This window comes from Pan paniscus, chromosome 1 (assembly GCF_029289425.2).
Source record: "Pan paniscus chromosome 1, NHGRI_mPanPan1-v2.0_pri, whole genome shotgun sequence".
NCBI lineage: Eukaryota > Metazoa > Chordata > Mammalia > Primates > Hominidae > Pan > Pan paniscus.
The window spans coordinates 3,023,130-3,046,307 of NC_073249.2; the positions used below are offsets into that span (position 1 = coordinate 3,023,130).

Consider the following 23,178-nt stretch of genomic DNA (forward strand, 5'->3'; position numbering starts at 1 on the left):
AGGGCATTAAATTTAGTAGAACTGAAGTTGGCACTGGCTAGACTGATTACTATGATGGGATCCCTTGGAGAGCATCACTGGTGAAAGCACCTGGATTCTATTTAGAAAAACTTAAGTATGTAAGTTGCCTTCTTTGGGGGATGAAACTTATAATTAACTATTGTAGAGGGTATGAAAGCCCACGGCATGTTTCTGTCATATACTATATATATATGTATGCTATACTGAGATGTTATGCATGGGTCAGGGTCCTTGGTAAGGCTCACCTGTCATTTCTTATGTAGTTTATATTTGTTTCTCTTTGCGCAAGGATTTGGTGAGTTATCTTATGGACAATGAAAGGAGAAATGTCCTAATGCAGAGTTCGCTCCTAAGTTTAAATGAGAAATATCTAAAATCCTAAACCATGAACATGGTTCATGGTTTAGAACCCTTAAAATGGAATTACAGTACTTTTAAATTGGTAGGTGTAAGGAACATGGCTGCACTGCAGCCAGGCAGGATGGGCTGAGGTAAACATCCCGGGTGACTCAGCAAGTCTGTAGCGCAGGCGCACAACTCCATGTGTAATGTAAACAGCTATGTAGCCATAACATGGGAGGGCCATCACTTGGCTCTTTGCCACTGTTGTCTTTAAAAGGTATAATTGCCCTGGTGACACTGTGCAGGCGTGCTTGCACCCAAAGAAAGAGAGAGAGCGGCAGATCTGTCTGTCTTGCAGCAGGGAGCCAGGACACAGCTCAGCTTGCTTGCGCTCAGAGGGAAAGAGTTAAGCTGTTGACCCCAAAGGGAGAGAGAGCCAGCAGAGATCTGTGCTTGGGAGTGGCTGGAACAAGCAGCCGAGACACACAGTGTAAGAGAGCTGCTGAATAAAATTGTATTTCATCTACCTGTAGCCCCCTGAGTGTTCTTTCAGCTGTCTGCCATTCATCTACCCACTCCCTTCCGGCCTCAGCATGGGCTGGAACGTGACCCTGGACCTAACAATGGGGATCTTAGGGACTTAAGAGATCATCTAAATGAACTCTTTACAGATGAAGAGACTGAATCCCCAATGGTTAAATGACTTGTCTAAGACCACACATCTAGTTAGACGCTGAGCCAAGACAGAACCTGATTTCTGGTTTCTAGATGTGCAACCTTTACTCAGTGGCATGTACTGTAATTCACAGTTTCCATTCACTTGTTGCCAAGGTCTGCCACTTCTGAGAGTTTCCCAGTTTTGGTGTAAGTGTACATTGCCAAATGAGAAATAGCTTGGAAATATAACTGAAGAGACATTATCTGTTGTGACTGCAGCTGAAACACCAACTTTTAACCAGTATTAGCACTGCTTATTTCAGCTCCTATCCTTATCTCAAATAATTCTGCCTTCCTATAACACATGATCGGGACCCCTGGGAGCCGCCAAAAAGGACACTTACTCTGAGGTCTTGCCCAGGTCTCTGCTTCTTCCTCCTTGTTCCCAGATGGCAAACGGACATCCTCATAGTAAGACTGGGCTGCTTTCCACCTGCGCAGCCCCATGGTAAGCACCTGCAGCTCCAGAGGGAATTTATTTTAGTAAAACAAACAAACCTGGAGACCAGGAGATCAATTATCAGTAGTTTGGTAATAATTGAAAACTAGGTCAGAGGCTTCTATTCCTTTTTCCATGAGAGCTGGATGTGTGAGGTTGTTCTTGATGAAAGCTGAATTTTTAAATGCAGGTTAATGGCTTTCTTGGAAGCCAGCAAGCAATTAAGGTTTTCTCATCCATGCAGAAATTACAGCTGCAGGGGGCAATTTTTTAAAATTCCTTTGGATTCTTAGAACATATTATATTTATTTATTTTCCCTTAAATTCTGACCTTAAGCTTAAAAATAAGTTTGTTAATACTAATGTTGTTTTCCCTTGAGCTAGCTTTGAACCTCAAATGAATTGCAAACTGCAAAGTGACTGCTGTAGGGCTACTCTTCAGTAAGCTGGTCCAGTTATATGGTAATGAATCCATTTATAAAAAAAATTGTATGTGAGCTGTTTCCAAGGCTATTACAGTATTTCTTTATCAGACTATACATAATTTTATGTTTGTAACATGGTACAGTTCCAACTGAATAGGCAGCAATTTTCTTTATTAGAGTTGCATTTAGAGTGGTTCATTCATCAGATTTTTATCAAATATATTCTTCGTGTCATTCATTGTGATAGGTTCTGGAAGATGATTAAGAAATGGTCCCTGAACTCCAGGAGCTCACAGTCTAGGAAGAAAAAAGACAAATAAAATTATACCAATATAACGAATGCAGTTCCATGGCATATGAAGAGTGTTATAGAAACACAGAGCAAAGATGTAACCCTACCTAGTGTCAAAGAAGACTACACAGAAGATGGTGCATTAGAAGGAAGAGAAAGAATTGGCTGCACCAACAGGAGGAGGGGAAAGGACCTTCTGAGAAAGAGAGGAGTGTGTGCAAAGCAGTGGAGGCCTCAGGGAGGATGGTGGCCTGCTAACACTGAGTTTAGTGTGGTTGTCTTTGTCTTACGTTGCTTGCAGGGAATAAAGCTAGTATTTGCTTTGCTAGCTGGACTGAGCTGGGCTATACTAAGTTGTCTGACCTTTATCCCGTACACAACAGGAACTACAGGAGGTTTTCAGGAAAGGGAGTGAAGTCAGATTCATAGTTGAGAAAAACATTCTAGTAACTAAGTGGTGAATAGAATGAAGAATGGGAGCACTGATTGGAAAGCATTTATAATAGACGGTGGAGGGCAAGTTTTAGGAAGCAGGCAGTGATTGTGATGTCAGAATCAATTTGTATGATATTTAAATAGTCCACCCGGAACTCAGTAAAGCAAAGATTGTTGAAGAGGGTGAGCTTGAGAGACTGGATGGATGTTGATAACATTAATTGTGTGAGGGTATAATCTCTTTGCTGAGATTTTAAGTACGGTAATTTTCTGATGTGATACCTGTATTCATAGTGTAACCCGTGACCCTATTTGGATAGCCCTTATGCCTCTGTATTATGATTGTCAGTCACTTCCCTGAACTATAAACTTCTTGAGGTCAGAGATAAGTTTTAGTGGTTCTTCTTGTTCCACAGCTTCTGACACAGGGCTTAGTTATGTAGTAGGTGCTTGGTAGATTTTGGATGTTTAGACGTGGATGCATCAGCCATCTACTTAAGAATTCCTCTTTTGAATTCTTCCTCTGCACAAGAAGACCTTTGTCTCTTAACCCAAAGAAGACCAGCTCTGTAAGTCCGTTATAATTTTCATTTTATGGCCAAGTTTCTCTGGACTTTCATTTTCCAGAAACTACTATCTTAGATTTTGCTCTTTCCTTAGTGACAACTCAATAAAGTTCTTATTGTTCAGAGATTACATGATGAAGTAGATATATACATGTGTGTTTTTTCTTCTTTAAGTTTGGCTATTTGAACCTGTGGCTCTGTGGTGTAAACAGTAATTCCTTTCCAGATTTATTTATTTGGAAGTTTTTGGGTCTTTAAAAATTACTCCTGTTTTCTGGTCTTGAGTTAAATCCACTTATAATTGCCCTAGGGGTTCCCATGGCATCAGCACAGCTGGAGGTCTGGTGGGCTTTTGTAAATGGCATTTGGAAGAGTGATTCATTCGCCAAAGCATTAGCAATCTTTTGTATTGTTTCCATGTGGTTTTTGTCTAAAGAGACAAGTGCTGGGATTTTATTTATTTAATAAACTTTGTTTGAATGAGCTAATTTCCCCACTGTCCAGAATTACTAAGGGAAGACCTGAGCATTTATTTCAAGGACTTATTCTGTCCATTCCTTGCTTGAGTGGGGAGCAGTCACTTCTGTAGCCACCAACTACCTGATAGTCTAGTCTTTTCTGTGATTAAATTATAAAAATAATCTCTTTGTGAACTTGTCTGCTTTTGGTATAAGGTGGCATATTTAAAGAGCAATCTGTGATGAGATATGTTGGCTTCATTTTCTGTTTTCTAAAGAAAGGAAAAATAGATACATTTCCATTTCAAAATTCTTTTTTTTTTTTCTTTTTTTGCGATGGAATCTTGCTCTGTCGCCCAGGCTGGAGTGCAGTGGCGCAATCTTGGCTCACTGCAAGCTCCGCCTCCCGGGTTCACGCCATTCTCCTGCCTCAGCCTCCCGAGTAGCTGGGACTACAGGCGCCCACCACCGCGCCCGGCTAATTTTTTGTATTTTTAGTAGAGACGGGGTTTCACCATGTTAGCCAGGATGGTCTCGATCTCCTGACCTCGTGATCCGCCCGCCTCGGCCTCCCAAAGTGCTGGGATTACAGGCGTGAGCCATCGCGCCCGGCCTTCAGAATTCTTTTTAAGAGCCTATTATATGCCCAACTCTTGTATTACTTTCTCTTTTTTCACGTTCATACCAACCCTACTCGAGAGCTGTTTTTCTCCTCACTTTGCTGTTGAGAACAGTGTTCGGAGAGTTTAAGGAACCTATACAAGTCCCTTAGTAGTTCATATCAGAGGTTGTTTTACACCCAGGTTTTCTGTCATAAGACAGAAGCTTTGAAACTGCCTCCATTGTCCCCATGGCTCCACATAGGCCAGAGGGCTTCCAGATGCTGATAACATTGATGAAGAGGGAAGGTCAGAGACTAGACCTCAGGTGGAAGCTGTGGCAGTTGTGCTGTGAAAACCCACCAGAGGGAAGAGACGTTTCAATTCTTCTTTCATAACCACGGAAATCCTAAGTGACTTGTGGCACCTCAGTATATTAGGACTTCTCATTTCAGAAAGTTAATGGTCTTCTCTCTCCTCTCTGTCAGTGTGATGTATGTAACCACTGATTAGCTGACTCATTTGTTCAGTTGGCAGATACAGAGGCGATCAGTTTACTCGCCTTGCTGTTTAAAAATCATGATAATTTTGCACTCCCTTTGAGAAATGGGTAAGTTCAGAAATCAGTTTTGGGACTATCTTTATTTAACTGAGGCATAAGTGACTGCACCTTCAGCAAATTTAATTCCTGGCTTCAGACTGCAGTAATCTTAAATGAGACATTTTGTTGTATGCTTATAACCTCAGGGATTTTATCTGCTGCCGTCGTGGTCTTTTGAGGAGGATTCTCCTGGTGCAAAGGATGTCTACAATGTAATGAATGGCAAGAAGTATCAGGAGTATTTTGAGTGCTTAAACCCATCCGAGGTTTATTAATTTTCCGGATATGGGTTAACATGGTTCCATGGATAGGCACAAGGCCTAGAGAGTAGGATTAGGAAGGTTTCCAGGAATTCTGAACTCATGTCAAGCAAAACTGGCATGCTGGGCAGCTAAGTCAACTGAATAGGGAAAAGACTTTGAAAGTGCTTTATCTCACTGCATAATGTTTGTCAATTTCATTCAATTAATTTACAGCTGCAGGGCTCATGAGGCTGAAATTAAAGTTTTGTAAAGTTTCGATAAGGAGGCAGCCAAACAAGTTTGATTAGCAGTGGATGTTTTGGAAATGAGTTGGCAGCCATGCAAAAATAGAGGGTTTGAATTTCAGGGGGCACGTTGGCATGGCAGTGCCCATTTGATTAACCGTGGAAAGCCCATTACTTTCCACCTGGCATTTCGGGCATTTCTTTTCTCTGTGTGTCTTCTCTGAGGTAACCTCTAACATTGGAATAAACATCTTTTTAGTTAAGTCTCATCAGCCCATTGTTCTTAGTCTGTTTTATTAGCAATAAATCCGTTGTCTGTGTTATTCTTTCTACAGCCATACAACATGCTCTTTAGTCTTTCTTTCCAAATTGTAGACATTTCAGTAAGGTGTTTCTCCCTCTGCAGGTTGGGGCAGCAGAGGGCCTTTCACTTGGAGTTCAGGAGTTGAGTTGTATGAGTTGTGGCTGAAGGGTCACAGACAAGGGGGCACAGCACCTTTTCACATAATATTAGCAGGCTAGAGTCTGTACAATAACATTGATCATTGTTCATTTTTAGTGCTTTTTTTTTGGTGAAATAAAACATGACCCTAATCCTCAACAGGAAAATTTCATCCTCCTAAACGGGATTTGGTGCTGACAAAGATTCTTTGCTTTTCTGAACTTTAGTCAGGTTCCTGAACTCTGTCCCCACCAGGGCCCATCTGTGTGCATTTTAGCAAGGACCCTGCTAAGTCAATTTAGCCAGAACCCCAGTCCTTCATATCTGATCAGTCTCAGTGTCTGATCGGCTTCCTCATCCCCCATCGGGTGATGTCTCATCATCTTGGCCTGTCTTCGGCAAGAATCCTGTTAGGATGGTGTGGCCAGAATGTCCTCTTACCTGTGATTTTGCCTCTTAATAATTTTTCATTCACCGACTGCCACCCTCCTCTTTGGCTATAAATTCCCACTTGCCGATGCTGTGTTTGGATTCAGCCTGGGGTCTTGACTGAGATCTCTTTCCCCCTCTTGCTGTAGTCCTGATAAAAAATATTTTCATCGCTCTGCTATCCAGCTCTGCTTTTCCTTTGACGGTAGCCTATTTAAAAAATGATATAGGAGCAGGAGGGGGAACACAAGGGTTGGGGAAGGCCATAGAGGTGGTTTCAACTGTATCTATAATTTTTTTTTATCATGGGGAGGAAAGATCTCAAGCGAATATGGAAGGTAAATATGAGGAAATTGGTTCTGGTACACTGGAGTTTCTTATTTTACTCCCTTTGCTTTTTAAACTATCTCGCAAAAGGCTTGTTTTATTTTCCCCCCCATTTCCAGTCTGTCTCAGACGAATATCGTCCTATTGCAACATGACCAGCCTGCAGCTCTTGCCCCATGTGTCACTTTTATACACAAGTTCGACAAGACCCGAACCAGCCAGTACCTTCTCCCAGGAGACGAGCCCACTCAGCCTGCGTTTCGATGGATCAGCCGTATCACATTGCTGTAGACATTTCTAAATACTTATTCTTTTTATTTTGTGTCTTATTTCACAGTGGGCCCACCACAGTCTCTGGTGAACAGCATGCTCTGAGTAGCACCGTTCTAGTCTTTGTATACCAGGGATGTTTCACAGTAAATGTTTAAATCATTTTGGACATATTTATGTTTTCAAAGTATTTTATGTTAACTCATTTACCCAATTCTGCATATTCGCTCTTACAAGTGGGTGATTCTTTTATTCCACAAATTTATCTCCATCTTGGAGCTTTGTTAGGTGCTCCTGAAAATTCAGTGGTAAGACTTGTTCTTGCCTTATCTCAGCCAGTGAATATTCGAAGATGTGTAATTCATAGACTTTTCTTTCAAATGAGCTCCCATTTTAGAGTGGAGCTAGAACTAATAGTTTGTGTTCCATACCAGGCGTATAAGATAAATGCTACAGAAACCCTGAAAAGAGTCGTGATTTGTAATTGGACAGGTTGAAAGGTTTTATAGAAGAATGGCCCATCTGAACAAGGTTTTCTTCAAGGATGAGTAGGGAGTTTTCAGGGTGACAGAGGGATAAAGTCAAAGGAAAAAAGCATGAGCACAAATGAGGAGAGGTGGCACACAGCACCTGCTGAGAAGTGATCAGCAGATGGGTGGGTTCTAGAATGCACCCAGGGAGGTGAGGTTAGAAAGGTAGAATGAAGCAAGACGGCATAAGGCTTTGATTTTCACACTAATAGTTTTGAGCTTTTTCTTATTCACATGAGAAGATTTTAAGGCATGATCAGTTTTGGTTAGAGCCCAGGCGCATAAAGAGTGGGTTACGAAAGGGAGAGACTAGAAGGGGAGAGATTAGTTAAGAGGTTGTCAAAACAGTCTAAATAAGAGCTGATAACGACCTCAACTATAGCAGTGGCTCTGGGAATTTAGAGGAGGGAATAAATCTGAGGGCTGTCTCAGAGGTGAAAGTGAATGAGTGGGGTTTGGGAAGAGATGGGGGGCCAGGTGAGGAGCACGAGCTTTTTTTTTTTTCTTTTTACATGGACAGACTGAAGCACAGGGAGGGACATGTTTTCCTGTGGATGAAGATACAGATAATTTTTGCATCCAAGAGGAGAGAGAAGCATCACTCTCGATAGCCTTAATATTCTGTTCTCAAAATAATCAACATTATTTCAGGAATGAGAGTATAAGAAATAAAATTAAGGACAGTGGGAAAATATAAATTTGTCTTGGGGAATGTGATGGGGCCTTCTGTATTATAACAGCTAGAATCTTGACTGACAGTTTTCTGATATAGACCTTTAGTTCTCATGTTTGAACTCCCTATATTCATTTGTTCATTCTTCAATATTTATTGACAGCTTACCTTGTAAGAATCATTGTATTATGAGTTGTGGATAGAAATACAAGACATAAATCCTGCCCTCAGGTAGCTCACGTTTTAAAGTGGAGGACAGGCACTTAAATACAGCAGTGTGGTTGGAGTGGGTAGGCTCACAGGAGCCGTAGCAAAATTAGCAAATCTTGCTGAGAATGTGGGGCCATGAAAGTCAATGAAGGAGAATAGTTTTTGTTTTTTGTTTTGATAGAGACAGGGTCCCCTTCTGTTACCCAGACTGGGGTGCACTTGTATGATCATAGCTCACTGCTGCTTTAAACACTTGGGTTTAATACCACCTCAGCCTCTGGAGTAGGTAGGATTATTATTATTATTATTATTATTATTATTATTTTTGAGAGCCAAGGTCTCACTTTGTTGGCCAGGCCAGTCTCCAACTCATGGCCTCAAGCAATCCTCCTGCCTCAGCCTCCCAAAGCACTGGGATTACAGGTGTGAGCCACCATGCCTGGCCTAGAATACTGTTAGGAGATGAGAACGTGCTAGCCAGTGAAAACAAGAGAGACATTCCAAGAAGGGACTGTAGGGTTTAGAGGAAGAGATGGCTGGGGCCAGATTCTCAGAGGCTGGGTTCTATATGACATGTGAGAATTTGTGGTTGAGTGAGAAAGAGAGGAACAGCGATTAAAGGGTTTACCCTTTAATGGAGAAGTAACCAACCAAATGGAGTTTCAGTGGGATTGTGCTGGCCATTATGGAGAAGGGGATCTGAGATGTAGAGAAGAAGGGAGACAGCTGAGAGATGGTGCAGTGGTTCAGGTGAGAAATATTTGGAATCTGAACTAGAGCAGCAATATTGGGGACAGACTAAAGAGTTAATAAATAGAAAGTAAAATTGGTAGGACATCGAGGTGGATTCAAGTCAGAAAGTAGGAGAGAGGCAAGGAGTTCGAGGTGACACAGGTTCAAGCTTGAGCTACGTACATAGTGGAAGCATTGCTAAGAGCCTGTGCGTGCTGGGAAGAAGGATGATGAGTTCAGCTCCAGAAACCATATGAGGTGCCTGGAGATCTTTAGCAGGCAGTTATGTACTCAGATGCAAAGGTCTGTGGAGAAATTAAAGCCGGATAGAACTTTGGGAATCATCAGCATTTAGGAATAGATTGTTAAAATGGATAATGGAGGTATTTACGTAGGCTGAACAAAGAGAATTTCAAACACCTGCATCCTGTTTAATTCTTCAGTTTAAATTTACCAACAAACATAAAAGGTAGGAGATTGGGCTGCTTTCAGGGCATTGAGCTCAAAAGACAGAAAGAGGCAATTTATGTGTCACTTAATGTTTATCTTACGCTTGCCTACCGGGAAGAGTGAAAAGATGTTAAAGAAAAAGAGGGAATCTTTTCATTCCTTGAACTGTTGTGTTGAATAAATTTTAAAGAAAAAGAAGCAAAATGAAATAACTTGAGAACAAGAACCTAACCGCATATGAACATAATTTACATGCCATAAAATACCATTTTCAATGTACAATTAAATGATTTTTATAAAATTTACATAAGCCATATTTTTTAAAGTATTAAAAGACAGTTATGAGCTAAGCTTTTAAGTACAGTGATGATTGAGAGTGTGGTAAAAATACTGCAGGTAGCATTTAATTAGGGAAATTCCTGCCAGTTGAAAGATGTGGATGGGGATTGGCAGAGATTGAAGGAACAGCCATTTTGTGCCAGACACTCTGCTGGAAGAGGAGCAGATAAACGGGCGAGTCTGGGAGCATTTTAAGCAGCATTTAAAGGATAATAAGGTCCTATCTTCACTAAGCCGTTGACACGAATGTGATACTTTTATATTTGTTTCTGTTTTCTGACTTTAGCCCTAGGAAAATAAAGGGTCATACTAGCATTGCAGTTATTTTCTCACATAAAAAATTATATTTGGCTGCTTCTCATTGGAAGTATCTATTTGAAGCTCAACCAACCCTAACATCTCAGGTAACTGTGGACAGAACTTCACATATTATAAGCTTCTTAATCTGTAAAAAGAAAAAAAAAACCCCAAAAATACATATTGCTAGTGATGTATTCATTTAAACAAGCTATGATGATTTATCTAGTTTCTGGAAGATACTGAAACTTGATCATTTCTTTGCCGCAGTGACCTACAGCGTAAGTTAAATGGTAGTTTTAGTTGATTATGCTTTATTTTATTTTGTTTTTTAAGTCAAAGCCTGTTTTTCTCCATGATAATATCCTCCTCCGTGGTAAGACTGCATGGACAAGAAGTTGCATAGAGAATAGAGTGTTCGTGGGATCTTTCTATGACTTGTAAGCAAAGGAGGCTTTGGGTTTGCTGTGGATCGTCCTCTGGAGAGTCGCATTCATTTTCTCAGAGGAGCACTGTCCCATGATGCTCAGGAATATAAAAAATAAAAGTGCAAAAGGAAAGAGGACGTGGCAGAGCCGACCTTTTCCAACTCTGAGGGTGAATATCTTCTGTCTTGGGAGGATGGTGACAAGCTTGGACTTGGAACCAGAACCCTGGTCTCTTGAGCCATGTTTGTCCAGTCCTGAGGGTCAGCAAGCAGTCAGGGAGGAGGGGAAGCAAGGGTTGCAGGCAGATCTGTGGAAAAAGTGAGCTTTGGTATGAGTTGACATAGGCATTGCCTGTTGGTGTGGTAATTGCCCAGTGGAGACGTCCCCAGGCCTTGGAGTGACTCCTGAGTGGGGCCATCTGACTCGTCATGCTGCCAGGCAGCGGCAGGTCACAGTTGACATGTTTTCCCATTTCTTCACTACCTACCTGGCTTTTCCACGAAAATGAACTCCCTTTTAATCATCATTTCTGCAGTCTATTGAGAGTATGAAAAGGTTATACTAATCTACAATAAACTTTTTTTTGTTTTAATGCGTTGAAGTCTTGCTCTGTCACCAGGCTAGAGTGCAATGGCGCAACCATAGCTCACCACGGCCTTGAACTCCTGGGCTCAAGGGATCCTCTTACCTCAGCCTCCAAAGTAGCTGGGACTACCAGCATGAGCCACCATGCCTGTCTTCCCAATCTATGTATTAGTGCCAGTAAAACAATTAAGAAGAGTGAATATTTTAGGTAAATATATCCTAGCACATTCCGACGATGAATAGAATTTATTATGATTTTAAATCGCCCACTCCAGTTTTTCCTTTGGCACGGAGAACTGAAAGCTGCATATCAGTGCTGGGCTGTCCATAAATACTTACTAGTCATTGTACTGTTAACAGTTATTTAATGATTTAATCAGAAAAGACTGGCTTTGGATTTCTGATGAGGTAATGAGAATTGGCATTTAACCAGTTGATTGGAATTGGAAAGAGCTATTAAAAGGCCATGAGAAGGTCTTTCATGAAACCCTTGAATATGCTTCAGTCTGAAGATCTTATTAAATTATGCCAAGGGTGTTTTTTTTCCCTTTCACTTTAAATCACCCGTTAGGATCATCTCATCAGCTTCCTGAATGTTGCTGCAGATGAAATTATTATTGACATCATAATGTTGGAATTTTAATTTTTTCTCTCCAGTTGTCAGTGAATCCAGTGTTCAACAATCACTAGTTTTTCTTAGCCCCATTGGGACCAAACCCAAACTAGTCTTAAATTTTATTTGCACCTTTTTGGGTTTGAAGCTTGATTGTTCGGGATATTGGTGACAGTGCTAGGACTCAGTTTCAGTCATTGTTCCATTGCCTATTGAGGACATAGTTCTACTTCTTTTGGACAGACAGCCTTGCTTTAGTCAAGCGTCCCATGGAAATCAGTTTGTTGCCACAGAGAAGCAGATGGGTAGATAGAATGGTCAAATGTTGCTGTCCCTTCACTAAGAACTTAGAGAACTGTTTATTCACAGCCAGCCATGAAACAAAGTAAATGTTTGTTTCAAAATACGTATCAAATTGAATATTATTCTGAAGAAACAACTTGCCCGATAGGCCTGACACAAACTGGCTATTACCATTTATTTTCAACTTATCAGTCTGATACAACCAAAGAGATTAAATCTGACAGTTGAAAACTATTGTAGGTCTCTAGCATTATTTAAAGATGGAGACTGGTTAGAAGAGGTTGGCTGGAAAAGGGTGGGAGAAAAGCAAAATAGGAAACGTTTTGTTCCTTTTATGACCAAAAATTCTACTATTCCCAGAGATAGCCTAGAAGTAGTTTGGCAAATGACATTTTAGTTATTTTTGGAACTGCTTTTCAATATTTTAACATGTGTTTATGTGTAAGCCTGAAAGGATTACAAATGTGTGTGTGTGAGTGTATATATATGTACATATAGCTACACATATCTTTCTTTATATAATAATTATGTTTTTGAAAAGTTGAGTATAATAAAATACTTATAATCTAAATACCATTTTAATAGGACAAGGGAAGCTGACTTTCTAAATACAATGTCACATTCTAAGTGATGAACATAATTTTGTTAATGTAAAATTTAGAACAGTATAGATAAAGTGTGTCACTCAGCCTCAAAAAAGTTGTAAGATTTTGTCATCTTCATACATTTATTTTGTAAATGAAATAAAATATTCCAGGGAAATTTGAAAAAAGATTTTTTAAAAATTAAATAATAGCTCCTTGTTTATTGGCTTTAAATATTTAAACATTCAAATTGTGGCCTTTTTCTAAATGCACAAAATACAAAATATTTTCTCCTAAAGTCCATGAATGGTGCCTTTTGGCCTCTCTGAACCCTCTTCACACAGCAGGATTTCCAACGTGTGCTGGACACCAGGAAACTCACGTCATTCCCGCAGGGCTTTGGATTTAGGACTTTCTTAGATTGACAGTGACCGAATATTTGAAATAAACTATTGACATGCAAGAGGCAGGTTAATGTGAAGATTAGTAGTTTCGGAGCTAATTCCATCATCTTTCTTGTTCTTGATTTGCATGTGTGCATTGAATTATGCTATCTTTTTGGGTGCGGGTATAGATATAGTTTTACCCAATTGATCATTAACTTTTTTGAGGGCATCTATTTGTATCTTTTTTATCTTGATGGAAATAAAATATAAAAATCAGTTTAGTGGTAATTTTTAAATAATTAGACACAGGAAGGAAGAACAGGGTTGCAACAAAAACACTACAACAAAACTAAGGATGGTGGAAAAGCAAGAAGGTAAATTTAATGTAGACGGGTGTCTGTAAAATATAATTGAAGCTAAACTTCTGACACCACATAATTTTAATCACAGAAATATACTTGGGAAGGAAATAAATTCTCAAAGAAAACCAACTAGATTTAAGATTGTCACTAAGGAAGGCTGATGCAGGTGCCACACAAAGTGATTTAGGTCTAGGGCCCCGGACACTCCTCTACATCATATTGATATGATAGGTAGCAGGTAGATATCCAAGTCTGAGTTGGTCACGAAGCAGAAGGTATTGTGTGACTTCCCAGGCAGTGGTACAGCCCTCTCGGTGAAAGTACTGGTTGGAAACTGGGGTGGGATTGTGGGGGTTGGAAATTAAAGGTTGGAACAAAGGAATGAGAGGTTTTGGACAGGTCTATCTGAGAACTCTGGAGTACTACAGAGCTTTTGCTTTTCCAGCTAACTCTGACCAAGCCAATATAGTTCGTATATGCATATTGGCAACCACTGGTGACCTTTATTACATGGAAAACATTTTGGCCTGGGAAAGATGGGTAGGCTCTCTCTCCTGGAACCTTGTCTGAGCTGGAACCATCTCAGCATCCTGCTGCTTGCCACGTACTTCTGACTTTGCTATCCCTTCAGACGGTTGAATTCACCCAGAGTGAGGCATAGAACGGGAAATCAGCATAGTTTGTAACCCCCTCCCTATTTATTGTTTTCTTAATGTGTGCCAAGCACTGACCTCCTCAGGCTTGGTGCAAGTTAAGGAAACAATAAATGTAAAGGGAATGGATTGCTGTGAAGTCTGTTCCTGGGGAGAAAACATGAGATCAGAATGACGTTTCTTTGTCTGAACAACTATATTTTTCACGTGTTTTGTGCATTTTCCAAATATTTAAGAATCCAAGAAATACTTTGTAATGAAAGAATGTTTAATGACCCTGTGCAGAAACTGTAAATTGCATGTCTATGTTGTGAGTTTCTTACTGGATTATAGATTACTGGATTATGTAGGAGAAAATGGAACGAGCACCTACAAATCAACAACTTGGATAAATAATATCTAGAAACGAGCAGGGACTCATCATTTCATTGTCTTTGATCAGGTGGACAGATCATTTGGTGGTTGTTGCACATGTCTCTTCCCATAAACTGTACTTGTTGTCATGTAGCTGGAAATAGAGTTACAATGATAACCATTTGTTACAATGATAACCATTTGCAAGAACCATGAATCCTTTTATTCAACAAAAGTTAGTTCTGGTATCTTTTTCATATACAATGCCTGAGGCTCAGAATTGCAATGTATTCTAGTTAGGTCTTTGTGTTCAGGCTCCCAGGTACCCGTATTAATCAGAACATCTAGAAAGCATTCCCATAAGTACAATGGACTGAGATTGCCAGGTGTCTGATGTAGCGCAAAGATTATTGCTGTTTAAAAGATTTCGACCTCAGAGCTTCATTCTTCCCATCGTCATGATTTTCTGAGTGCTGAGGCATTGCAGATCTTGTCTTTCTGTTTATTCAGCTATACTTTTTGCCAGCAAAGAGGCCTGAACAAGTAGGTAATGAGACTGTCTACACAGAGGTTCTGCTGAGCCCACAGCTGCCCACTGGCAAGGCCCGTTTAGGATTAATATTTCAGATCATCTATTCTGCTTGCTCTGAGATTGATGCCCAAGACACAAAGCAACCTCTAGACACTTGAGCTAAGAATAGGTATTAAGCGTGAATGCATTTGCATATTTGGTGGCAACCTATTCTACATTCTTCCTTAACATTTTTTTCTTGTTTATTAAACAGAGGATGCTTTTGCTTACCTCTCAACTGCAGAAAAGGTACTGTTTCATATATATTGGTTTTATTTACTCTGTTCTCACAGAATTGCATGTCTGCTGTTCATGGGGGAAATATTTTATATAATTTCCAATAAATATTGAAGAAAATACTATAATCATGGCTTGATAGAAGGTGTCTTTGTATGGATATTTCAAGGGAGTTTTAATAATGGTCCTGCTCTATGAAAAATAGGAGTTGAAGTTGATATTCAGGCCATTTCTCCTTTATTTACTTTTCTTGTATTTTTTTGACACAGGGTCTTGCCTGTTGCTTAGGCTGGGGTGTAATGACATAATCACGGCTCACTGCAGCCTCAAGCTCCTGAGCTCAGGTGATGCTCCTGCCTTGGCTTCCTGAGTAGCTGGGACTGTGGCACGTGCCGCCATGCTAGGCTTAGTTTTGATTTTTTGTACAGACAGAGTCTCACTGTGTTGCTCAGGCTGCTTTTCTCCTTTAAAAGAAAGCAGCTGGGCTTAAGGCCTGGTTATGGCTTGATTGATTTGACTGGTGTTTTTGATGTCAGCCTGCCTTTTCCTTGTGTCTTTTACTGGTTAACTCCCACAGATGCATCAGTCCCAAGCTCAGATATCCAGGTTTTGTGCAGTCTTCTTTGAATCCTTTAGACATGATTTGTCTTCCTAATCTGTGCTCCCAAAGAAGCTTGTCTGCACCTTATTGTTGCATATTACATTTGCGTGCTGACTCCTCTGCTGTGTTGTTTGCCCCTGTCTACACTCACTGCTGCGCTTGGAGTGCCTAGCGGATTATCTGGCATACAGTATAAGTTCGATAAGTTATTTGTTAAATTAATGATTGAGTAGCTATGAAGAGATACGAAATGGCCATGGGCTCCTTCCCCTTTCTCCTGGACAGTCTTAACTCCTGTTTCGAATTGTTTTGCTTCCTGTGAAGGAAAGATGTATGAAGTTGTATTTGTGCTAGCCACCCGCAAGCGCATGGTGTGGGGAGAGACAGACAGACACATTCCAGTGCTGGGCATCATTGATGTGATGATATGTGCACGGGGCTTTGGAAGCCCAGAAGAGGAGCCTGCAGTTCAGCTGAGGGGACCAGAGAAGGCTGTTTGAAGAAGATGGTGCCCGAGCAGAAGAGGATCAAGACGTCGCTGGGAGGGGCAGAGGGTCTAATAGAGATACCAGTGCGGGGCTTGCCGCAAACACTCAGGGCCACAGAAGAGGAAAGTCCGCCATGGAGGGAGGGAATGGCGAGGAGGCAAACTGGAGAGAGGCTCCGAGATACGCTCAGCAGATTTAGACGCAGGTTAGATATGAAAAGTGGGAACTGTGATGTGTGTTAGGTTTGTTATGATACTGATTTCTGGTATTTCTGGAGGGACATTAGCCGTGAAGAAATGTAGTATGGCTCATGTGATATGTCACTTTAAAGTCCTGAGGGACAGCCAGGAGTGATCCTGTGAGTTTTGCTATAGAAAAAGCAATGGCTCTGGACCTTTGTGTATCTGCCTGGGCATTGAACGGCAATTCTTTGACCTTGTTACAACCCAGAGGGCTTTAAAAGTCTGGAAAGTTATGGACTGTTGGTGGCGAGGCGGGGGACATGCTCTCTGGAAGATCAGTCTGAGAGAGCCCCAAGTATCCAGATACACTAAGTCATAATGATACAAAACTTAAATCCTGTAGTCTTTCACAGCAGGTGGAAGTGCAAGGACTGGGCTTATGGTTCAGTGCTCTCTTCTAAGTTTAAGAAAGTTACTGAACCTATCAGAGCCCTCCTAGGGTAGTATACTGCTGGGTAGACTGCTGTGTTTCCCACACGGAGTTGGTGTGTGGATTAAAGGACGCAGTGTATGGAAAGTCCCCGGCACAGGACCTGGCACGTGAGGTACCTTTCCCTGTCTTTGTTAGTTTCACTGTAACATTATCACCAGCCCTCATGGTAGTGTTTTTTCCTTTGATTAGAAATAACGTGAATATCACAAACACTGCATCATCTTGGTGGTCTCCCGCAGGCAGCTGCCCCCATGAGAGCGGCTGGAGTAGTCCTTGTAGTAAGAATACAGCTGTGTTCCTAGGACATGTTGGGCCCCACCTCCCTTATGGCCAAGTGGGTTTTTGGTAGTTAGACACAGCTCTGCCCCTGTCCGCATAGGGGATATATGCAGGATAGTGAAACACACGCCACACCGACTTCTAGTAAACCAGGAATTTGTGTGGGCTGTGTGGTTCTGTTTCTAAAAAAGTATTTGGCGGGTAAGAGGGGGCTGCCCATGAATGGGATTGTTTTTATATATTAAATGTATCCAAATATGCACAGAACCCTTTGATACCATTTTAAAATTTTATCTTCTGCTAATAGAATTTCTATTGGAATTAAAAAAAATAAAGTGAAAAATTGTTACTCTGAGGTTTTGTTATCAAGTTTTAGGAACTTAAATCATTTTCAGTTTATTAGTTTTATTGATACATAATAATTGTACATAATAATTATATTTTTGTACCCATTAAGTAAGCTCTCTTCATCCCCCACTACTCTTCCCAGCCGCTGATAACCACCCCTCTACTCTCTACCTCAAATTGTTTTAGCTCCCACATGTGAGTGAGAACATAAGATATTTGCCTTTCTGTGCCTGGATTATTTCACTTAACATATTGTCCTCCGGGCTTATCCATGTTGCTGCAAATGACAGGACTTTATTCTTTTTTATGGCTGAGTAATATTCCACCACACATATATGCATTATATTTTCTTTATGCATGTATCTGTTGATGGGCACAGGTTGGTTACGTATCTTGACCGTTGTGAATCGTGCTGTGATAAACATGAGAGTGCAGGCATCTCTTTGAGGCACTGAGTTCCTTTCTTTTGGATACATACCCACCTGTGAGATTGCTGGGTCACGTGGTAGTTCTAGTTTTAGTTTTTCACTGAACATTCATAATGTTTTCTTTTGCATAACAGCTCAACTAATTTACATTCTCACCCACAGGATATGAGAGTTCCCCCTTCTCTACATCCTTGCAAGCATCTGTTCTTTTTCGTCTTTTTTAAAATGGCCATTTTAACTGGGGTGAGATGATATCTCATTATGGTTTTGATTTGCATTTCATAATGATTAATGATGTTGAGAATTTTTTTCATATATGTGTTGGGCATTTGTCTTCTGAAAAATGTCTATTCAGTTTATTCAGTTAATTTGCCCATTTTTTGTGTTTTTTTTCTGCTTTTGGTGGTTTTTTTGCTATTGAGCTGAGTTCCTTATATAGTCTCATTATTAATCACTTGTCAGATGGAGAGTTTGCAAATATCTTCTCCCATTCTGTCTCTTTACTCTGTTGATTGTTTTGTTTGCTATGCAAAAGCTTTTTAGCTTGATATAATCTCATTTGTCTATTTTTGTTTTTGTTACCTGTGCTTTTGTGGTCTTATCAAAAGACATCTTTGCCAGGCCAATGCCCTGAAGCATTTCTCCAATGTTTTCTTCTAGTAGCTTCATAGCTTTGGGTTGTACATTTGTCCTTGATCCATTTTGATTGGATTTTTGTATGTGGTGAGAGGTGGGGTCTACTTGCATTCTTCTATATATGGATATCCAGGTTTCTCAGCACCGTTTATTGAAGAGGGTGTCCTTACCCCAATGTATGTTCTTGGTGCCTTTGTCAAAAATGAGTTGACTGTAAATGTGCAGATTTGTTTTTGGATTCTCTGTTCTATTCCACTGGCCTATTTGCCTGTTTTTATGAGAAGCGTGACATTTTTTAATGTACAGGATGGTTTTCCAAGAATGGAAATAGGTTTATTTCTAGTTCTCCTGTGGTTTCCTCCTTTCTGATAGGTCTTGGGTAATTTCGAACAGCAGTTTAAATTTGCACTGTGCATGTAAGAATTTTGAAATCATTTCAGCATTTTTTCCTCACTTCTTTGGAAAAAATAAGCACTTAAAATGACCCCCAGCCTGAAAAAGTAAGATTATGCCTTATAATTCATCAGATTTTATCAAAAGTGAAGTATAATACCACATACATGGCCTTTAGTCTAAATTGACTTTTTTCTTAAAGTAAGATTTGAATGGATAACAGAATCTTATATAATATTTATTAGTAAAAGCTACATATACTTTTTAAAAAAAAATTGTGTTAAATGACTAGAGGACATATCCAGATTTCTGTGTCTATGATTATTAACAGTTTTGTTGGTGATGAGCAGTGATAATGTGGTTAAGACACCTATTTTCTTGTCTGTTTTGAATTCATGCCCAATAGAAAGGCTATAGGTATTATTAAACGTTTATATAAAAAACCTTTGAGTTTAAGTTGAAAGTAGCATTGGAAACACAAAGTTAATATTTCTGATGCAGAGTTAGCACCATGCTAATCACTCATGCCTGTTGGCACTATATTTAGCTCATTGAGCTCACATTTTTCCAAGAACTACTAGGATTTCAAGTGAAGCTTCAGTCATACACAGACATTGTCTAAACCACGCAAGTATGTGTTTAAAAGAACTGCCTGTCAGCGTGCAGTGGTAATGCCAGAGCACAAATCAATAGCATATTCTCCTTGACCATTGGAGAACACCACAGCCAAATTTAAAGCACATTTTCCCTGAATGAGTCCAGAACCGACTTCAGTTCTTTTTTTTTTTTTTTTTTTTGTGCTGAGGTTTAATAGGCAGAAGAATAAAGAAAACCAGCTCTCTCTATAGAGAGGGGTCTTCCGAGTGGAAAAGATAGGAGGTATGGTGGGTGCAGACAGGAAAGGAGGAAACTACATAGGAAAGTTGGAATCCTGTTGCCCATACCCCATCCAGTGGTGGAGGCTGGGGTCAGTCCAGGAGGATTTGGGTAATACTGGGCGGTAGCCCCAGCCAGAAATCCTCAGTTGCTCCAGAACCTCTTCCAGCTTCAAGCGATGGCTAAGTCCTTCATGAAAGGAAGCTTGTTCACACGTGGCCAATATGCCCAGCAACCCATGGGTGCTGGGAGATTCTCCATGTTTTCCCCAGTACGCCTGGCATCCCAGTCTTTGAACAGCAGCTGTGCTAACCGCGTTTCTAACTGGCTGACGGATGTCTGTTACTGACTTGATATGGATCTAACATTTAGGCCGAGAGCCTTGAAATGAAAGGGCAGAGTTGGAGTCCGTTCCTCTGCTCACCATTTCGGTGACTGCTGTACCTTGGTTTCCCCGACGAGGTTCCCAGTATGAAGTGGCTACGTTGTCTGGGGTACGTACCTGGGCTTCGTCATTTCGCGTCAGCAAAATTTAGGACATGAACACACAAGAGGAGTTTAGAAGCAGAGTTAAGAGGCAAAAGAAAAGAGAAAGAGCCGGGTGTGGTAGCTCATGCCTGTAATCCCAGCGCTTTGGGAGGCGGAGGGCAGGTGTATCCTGAGGTCAGGAGTTCAAGACCAGCCTGGCCAACATAGCAAAACCCCGTCTCTACTAAAAATACAAAAATTAGCCGGATGTGGTGGGGCACGCCCATGATCCCAGTTACTCAGGAGGCTGAGGCAGGAGAATCACTTGAACCTGGGAGATGGGGGTTGCAGCAGACAGAGATCCAGCCACTGCACTCCATCCTGGGTGATAGAGCTAGACTCCATCTAAAAAAAAAAAAAAAAAGAGAAAGAAAAACAGCTCTCTCTCTTTCTCTATAGAGAGAGGAGTCTTCCAAGTGGAGAAGACCCAATTTCAGTTCTTGGTGGAGATCAGGATTTTGTTCAAACAGAAGATGGTGTTCTCTCTGTTTCTTCCATGCCCATTTAATGACCAACTTTCAGCTGTCACTGAAGGGCTAAAGGAGAGAAGCTCTTATATGTGATTATTTTGACTTAATTTTTCTGGAACTGGTTTCTTTCTCTGTTAGGACATACTGGGTGCTTATGCAAGGATTATGTATGTTGGACAGTTTGGCCATTCATATATACCTTTGTAGAATTTTTCTGTATCTTTTCTTTTGTACTTTAGTATTTTAATATATTTTGTCATTTTGCAATTTAAGCCTGGGTCTGAGACAGTTTCACCTTATTCTTAATAATGCTAGATAATTCCATATCCACTAATAGAAAGAAAGGGAATTTGTGATGGTGACTGCTTTGGTACCAAGAGGACAGAGGGAGAAAAAGAACAGAGAAAAACTGACTGGATTCTTCTAGTGCCAGCCAGTGGAAAATGGAAAGAAAGTTTCTCCATACCCACATTTCCCCCAAATCTCCCTTGTAAAAACACCCCTCCCCCAGAAAAAAAAAAAAAAAGCAAAGTACCAATTTCAGACATAGGTTTTAAATGCAGCATCATGAAAACTGAGCAATTTGGAGGGCGAGAAAACATGTGAGTGGCGGGCATTTGGGGCAGGAACAGCCGGTAAAAGTCTAAAAGTTTCGTCCACTCATCTCCTGTTCATACCACTGTGAGATAAAGGGGCAGTTTTCTACCCGAGACTTTTGGTTGAGTAGTTGAAAACTTGTTTTCATGGGTGTGCAAAAGAAATATAACATGAAAATCTGGATCAAGTGAAATAGAAATATTTTTAGAAACCAAAATCTTCAACAAGCTTCTGTGAAGGTTTGTGAAGATTCGTATGTTCCTTTCTCACGGTCTTAAAGGAGCAACTGAAGTGATTTCAGGAATCTAAGCTGTTCTGGCTCGAAATAGGGATGGGTTGGATATGCACCTTTCCCAAAATAATTCACTGCATCTAAAATTTATAATTAAAATAGTTCTTAGGAAATATAATAACATAAAGTGCTACTCATGGACATGGAAAATGTAACTCATGCCTAATGTTTTGGTTATAGGAGAAAGAATGTTCCAGGGAAATGTCATCTTTATGTATTGAATTTTCTAAAAGTAGGGTCAAGTGGCTGGGCTTAGTGGCTCACACATGTAATCCCAGCGCTTTGGGAGGCTGAGGCGGGAGGATTACTTGAGCCCAGGAGTTTGGGACCAGCCTGGGCAACATGGTGAGACCCCATCTCTACAAAAAAGTACAAAAATTAGCTGGGCATGGTGGTGCATGCCTGTGGTCCCAGGTATTTGGGAGGTTGAGGTAGGAGGATCTCTTGAACCCAGGAGGCCACAGTGAGCCGTGTTTACGCCACTGCACTCCAGCCTGAGTGACAGTGCAGTACCCTGTCTCAAAAAATAAAAGATCATCTCAAATAAATATAAGGTCAAGTAATTACCTACACAATAATCAATGAATTCAAAGCCTCTGAAACTAAAAATGTAGCTAAAACTTTTCTGGATATAAAATATATATGTGTGTGTATGTACACATAAATTTCATAAAGGTAAAAACATTTGCCATCTTCCTATACAAATTATAAGCTGTCTGAAATTATTAGAAGGGGGTGTAATATAGGAAGTGTATTGTGACAAAGCTAATTTTTCAAACTTTTGGGGATATTGTACTGAAAACAAAAATAAGCACTAATCAATGTCCTCAGACTTACCTCTAGGATAAAATAAAGTTTTAGTTGGACTACTTCATGGAATTTCCCTCATTACTCTTAACTTTTTTTTTTTTTTTTTTGAGACGGAGTCTCACTCTGTCTCCCAGGCTGGAGTGCAGTGGCAAGATCTCAGCTCACTGCAAGCTCCGCCTCCCAGGTTCACGCCATTCTCCTGCCTCAGCCTCCCAAGTAGCTGGGACTACAGGTGCCCGCCACCACACCTGGTTAATTTTTTTGTATTTTTAGTAGAGACGGGGTTTCACCGTGTTAGCCAGGATGGTCTTGATCTCCTGACCTCGTGATCCACCCGCCTCAGCCTCCCAAAGTGCTGGGATTACAGGCGTGATTACTCTTAACTTTTAAGCCGGGAGAAATGGGAAATTGAGAACTCCTGAATAGAGAGAGAGAGAAAGAAAGAGAAGGAGAGAGGGAGAGAGAGAGAGAGAGAGAGAAAGAGAGAGAGAGTGTGTGTGTGTCCCCCTGTTCTGATGCGCTTTTACCTGGGTTACCTTTCCGTGACAGTTCTGAGCTTTGTCAGATGGGTGTTTCCTGCTCATAAGTGCGTGGCGCTCG

At 40.7% G+C, this 23,178-nt stretch overlaps 1 protein-coding gene across 8 annotated transcripts in view; it reads left to right on the forward strand.

Moving 5' to 3' along the window:
* SMYD3 (SET and MYND domain containing 3) overlaps window positions 1-23,178 on the forward strand; it is a 759,415-nt gene that overhangs the window by 399,038 nt on the left and 337,199 nt on the right. Inside the window, exon 1 of one of the 8 annotated variants that reach the window (XM_063608732.1) lies at window positions 15,152-15,169. The exons of the other annotated variants lie outside the window; for them this stretch is intronic. The gene's annotated coding sequence lies outside the window, so the exon portion shown is untranslated. Of the gene's footprint in view, window positions 1-15,151; window positions 15,170-23,178 lie in introns of those variants that run through there. 8 annotated transcript variants of the gene reach the window in all.